Source organism: Dipodomys merriami, unplaced genomic scaffold, assembly GCF_024711535.1.
Source record: "Dipodomys merriami isolate MVZ:Mamm:240054 unplaced genomic scaffold, mDipMer1.0.p SCAF_170, whole genome shotgun sequence".
Lineage (NCBI taxonomy): Eukaryota > Metazoa > Chordata > Mammalia > Rodentia > Heteromyidae > Dipodomys > Dipodomys merriami.
The window spans coordinates 1,355,260-1,360,485 of record NW_027203049.1 but is presented as its reverse complement, the minus strand read 5'-3'; the positions used below and the strand labels follow the sequence as shown (position 1 = coordinate 1,360,485).

The 5,226-nt window shown below is 35.0% G+C and overlaps 1 pseudogene; it reads left to right on the top strand.

The window, feature by feature from the left end:
• Positions 1-3,141: 3,141 nt before the first annotated feature.
• LOC138829390 (U6 spliceosomal RNA) lies at positions 3,142-3,254 on the top strand (annotated as a pseudogene).
• The last annotated feature ends 1,972 nt before the right edge of the window (positions 3,255-5,226 follow it).

The following is a 5,226-nucleotide window of genomic DNA, read 5'->3' as shown; positions in this document are numbered from 1 at the left end:
GACACTCTGAAAACATTACAGGATGGAATAGGAGAAACCCTAGGTCTCCTTGGCTCAGGTCGAAATTTTCTGAATAGAGACCCGGAAGCACAACAAATCAAAGAAAGGTTGGACAAATGGGATTGCATAAGATTGCAGAGCTTCTGCAGGGCAAATGACATAGCTGGCAAGATCAATAGAAAGCCCACCGATTGGGAGAAGATCTTTACTAGCCATACAACGGACAAGGGTTTCATATCTAAAATATACTTGGAACTCAAAAAATTAAACCACCCAACAACAAATCCTCAAAGAATCAACTGCCCAATAAATAAGTGGGCGAAAGAAATAAAGAGAAGCTTCTCTGAAGAAGAAACAAGGATGGCCAATAGACACATGAAGAAATGTTCAACATCCCTAGCCATAAAAGAAATGCAAATCAAAACAACATTGAGATATCACCTCACTCCAGTTAGAACAGCAAAAATCAAGAACTCTAACAACAACAGATGCTGGAGGGGATGTGGACAGAAAGGAACCTTACTTCATTGTTGGTGGGAATGTAAACTTGTTCAACCACTTTGGAAAGCAGTATGGAGGTTCCTCAGAAGACTTCACATAGATCTCCCCTATGATCCAGCAATCCCACTTTTGGGCATTTACCCAAATGTTTACAAACAAGACCACACTAAAGCTACCAGCACAACTATGTTTATTGCAGCATTATTTACCATAGCTAAGATATGGAACCAACTCAGATGCCCCTCAGTAGATGAATGGATCAAGAAAATGTGGTATATATACACAATGGAATTCTATGCCTCCATCAGAAAGAATGACATTTCCCCATTTGTTAGGAAATGGAAAGGTTTGGAAAAAGTTATATTAAGTGAAGTAAGCCAGGCCCAAAGAAGCATAGGTCCCATGGTTTCCCTTATTTGCAATATCTAGTATAGGTATGAGTCAAGCGGAAAAGGTCAGATAATGTGATGTTAGGAAAATGAACCCTTAAATATGTATTTTAATGTTTTCGTTTCTTTCATGCATGTGTTTCTAACGCATTTATAAGATGATTTCTTTGTTGCTTTGTATGTCCCTCCCCCACAGTGTAACCCCCGCTTTCACTATATTTGATGTCAGTATAACATGTGGAGGAGATGGGGACAAACAAGTCGTTCAAGGATTCAGGTGGACCTGTTGCAACAATGAGAAGTACAAAATATCATGTCAAAACCAGCTTTACAATGTCGGTGTGGGGGGGGGGGAGGGGGGTATAATTGGGTGGGGGGAGGGGGGTAAAATTGGGTGGGGGAGGGGGGAGGCGGGGAAGGGAAGTGAAGGGTAAACAAAGGAGGAGGCTGCAATGCTTGGTAAGAAATGTATGCATTATCCTGCCCATGTAATTGTAGCCCCCCTGTACAGTATGTTCTCAAATAAAATAAAATACAATAAAAAAAAAAGAATTGTAAATCTAGGAAACCCAAGAAAATTGGAGCTAAAAAGCCTCCCTCATACATTGTAGGGAAAGATATGACAATATGTGTTAAGGCTGATTTTTATTTTTGAGCTCAAATTTTAATGTTCATTTGGTAAACTAAATCCTCTATATCCCTGTCTTTGTGTAAATACCCATCAACATGAAATATAAAGTGATTTTTATAAAAAATAAAAATTACTCAGAAGAAATTGTAAATGCAAAAACAATCTTCACAGAAGCAAACTCTCAGAGATATTTCATGACTTTGACAAGGATAAAGTGGGTGAAGTTAGTATATAAATTTAGAAGTATGACAATGCACAAAAACATAAAAAGATACTCATCTATTTCATTATATACCCAAAGCAGAAAGCAAATCTTGGTTAGATGATTTTTTAAAACCCAGTCTCTCAGGTACTGGGAAGGTGGCTCAATGGTAGAGTGCCTGCCTTGCATGTATGAGGCCTTGGGTTTGATTTCTCAGCATCACATAAGCAGAAAAAGATGGAAGTGTTGCTGTGGCTCAAGTGGTATCACTAGCCTTGAGCTGAGGGACAGCACCAAGTCCCAGAGTTCAAACCCCATGACCAACAAAATAAAAATAAAAATAAAAAACAAAACACAGTCTCTCACTTTTGTGTCCTCAACTCTGTAATAACTCTGCTTCAGCCTAGGGCTAATATTTTAGGTGTGGACATATATCAACACTCCTGAATCAGACTCCACTTGATCATTTTTTAAATCCATATTTTGTTCTTAAGTTTCCTCTTTATAAATTCACATACACCTATAAAAAATGGTGTGGCCATCCCAGTAACCTTCTCAAAGTACCTCCTAATGACAACTTACAAAAAGTTGTATTATATTACAACAAGGAAAACAATGCTAAAATAAAGAAAACAAATTATGAAATATTAATGATTAATAAAATAAAAAACAAAACAATTACCAGTGTTTTCAGTATTTGAAGTGTACTAAAAATTCGATTTTATTATTGCCATATTTCTTTACATTTAACACTGTCTAAGATTATGATGTTCAACAAGAATTTTATAGGCTATGAGTAGTGTTTAAATCACCCACTACGATTACCATTTATAGTTCATCTCATAATTTGTATATGGCTTATATCATCATTTGTTCCTCACTAACATATGAAGTAAGGAAGGCCTACAGTTTTAACAGAATCTGTGTAGTTAACATAGTCAACTCTTTATTCTGCTCCTTTACACAAAGACTTTGCAACTTCTCATTAGTAAAGTTTCTATAAAATCTGAAATGTACATACTTAATAGTACTTATCTGCTACCATAACTCTTAAATACTTTATAGAAAAGAATTATGACCTGCCAAACAGTCCCAGTTTTGGCATATATAAGCAAATTCCCAAAATTAAATATATTGAAAACATTAAAACTTTTAACAAATATTAACACTTGTTGCAGTGTTCATTACGACAGATCCCTTGTATAGAATAATTGAATTCCTCCTCCAACACATCTCTTGAACAACAAATATCTGGAATTATTTTGTTTTTGACATGTCAATCTTGACTTTATTCTTAAATGTGTACTTATGTAAGAAGTACATGGTTCTAAAATTTGACGACAATTCTTTTAAACTTACATTGTGTTGAATTGTCTAGTTTAAGAAAATCAATTACAATTTATATATAGAAATGTTCTGTGCTCAATTCAGCATCACATACACTAACATTGGAATGATACAGAGAAGATTAGCATGGCCACTGCGCAAGGATGACAGGAAAATTCCTGAAGTATTCCATCGCCCAATTTGTTAGGAAATGGAAAGACTTGGAAAAAAAAAATTATTAAGTGAATTAAGCCAAGTCCAAAGAAACATAGGTCCCATGGTTTCTCTAATTTTCAATAACTAATGTATGTCTGAGATAAGCAGAAAAGGTCAAAAGTTATGTGTATATGACCAGATAAGATTATGTTAAGGGAAATGAAACCCAAGTTAGGGACACAACTGGTTATTTTTTTCTTGCTATTGTTTCTCACGTACTTATAACGTTCAGTGTGTTTTTTTTTTGTTGTTGTTTCTTTATATGTTCCTCCCCCATGCTATAACACCTGTTTTCACTGTATTTGAAGTTGGTGCGCCTACATCTTGTATATACTCTCCTCTAATTTGCTGAGGGGAAGGAAAAAAAAAACAAAATGCTTAAATAGGGATACAGGTAGACCTATTGTAACAATGAGATACACAAGACACTGTGTTGTAAAGTGAACTTTAAAATTGAGGCTGGGAAAGGGAGGAGGTTAATGGACTTGTGGAGGTGGGAGGGAAGGGATGGTAGGGGAACAATAAAGGAGGAGGTAACAATGCTTGTTAGGAAATGTACTCATTACCTTGCTCATGTAAGTGTTACCCCTCTGTACAGTATTTTTACAATAAGAACGTATAAAAATGTTCTGAGATGGAAGAGTTTATTTCTTTTATTTTACACATATAATATTGTTAGCAAAGAAATTCATGCAAAACTCCGATATGAAGGCATTTTGAATAAATATGTGTGTGAATGCACGCATGTGCTCAAGCACTTGAATGTGTGTTGACGTGCTCAGAGTTTGAAATCAGGGCTTCAAGGTCTTGCTAGGCCTTTTCTCTCTAGCTACTAAATGAGCTACATCTCCATTCTTGGCCCTTTGCTAGTTCATTAAAATTTTTTGAAAAATAATCACATGAATTTATTTGCCCCAATTGGCTTCCAACTGTTATCCACAGATCTCAGGCTCCTGTGTAGATATCCCTAGTAGTTAGGATTACAGGTGTGACAAACTAGCAAAGGCTTTCAGAATAAAGTTAAAAGTAGAAGAAAATAAACTTCAGAGGGCATGTTTTAGCATCTCCAATTTTAAAGCATTTTGGAGTGATTATTTATGATTTTTTTCTACTTTTTGGATACTTATAAGACAGTAGGTGATGATATTTAAAAGTTTTAGTACTTTTTAAAAAGGATACTGGAATTGTGGGACAGAAGAAATTTGGACCTCAATGGATAAGCTCAGTTCTGTGCATGATAACCCAATGTCACCAACACAATCTGTATTGAAGACAAATGTGACAGAAAACAATCACCATGGGCAATATTTAGTATGCTATTATTTCTTGGACAATATGAATATTGAATTGAGAGTGTCATAGAATGGAGAGATTTTATCTACCTTTTGTGTATTGCTGAAAGGCTTTCAGAAACTTTGACTCATTTCTTTCCTCACTGTGTGTGTCTTTAGGCCATGCACTTACGGCCTTTAATTACAATTTTTCCCCACACTAAACATTAGCATTATAATAACATTAGCATTATAGCAAATGTTATCTTAACAATTAAGGGAATAAAACTTGTGAAATACTTAACATAAACTTTTAGGAATGAGCTTTGAGTTTAGCCAGCAATCTTTTTTAAATACTAAATAGAATGTGAAAAGTAGTACAGAAACCATTACATGTAGTGAGCAAGTAGAAGTAATATCTATTGATCATGCTCTGCTTCCAAGGAAGCCAGGTGGATAACTTTTCATGCTGTAAATCAAACTGGTTATGTTATGTCTTGATAGTGTAAAAATATCAGGGACAGAATGATGAAGGAATGTTGTAGACTGAGGTGAAATCCATATGAAAATGTGCAAAACTGATAAAACATAAAAGTATCTGAGCAGTATTTTGTGTTTTACAACATTTAAGTTACATCGCAAAGATAAAGAAGACATAGAAGAATAAATTCTTTTTTTGTTGTCCTATCA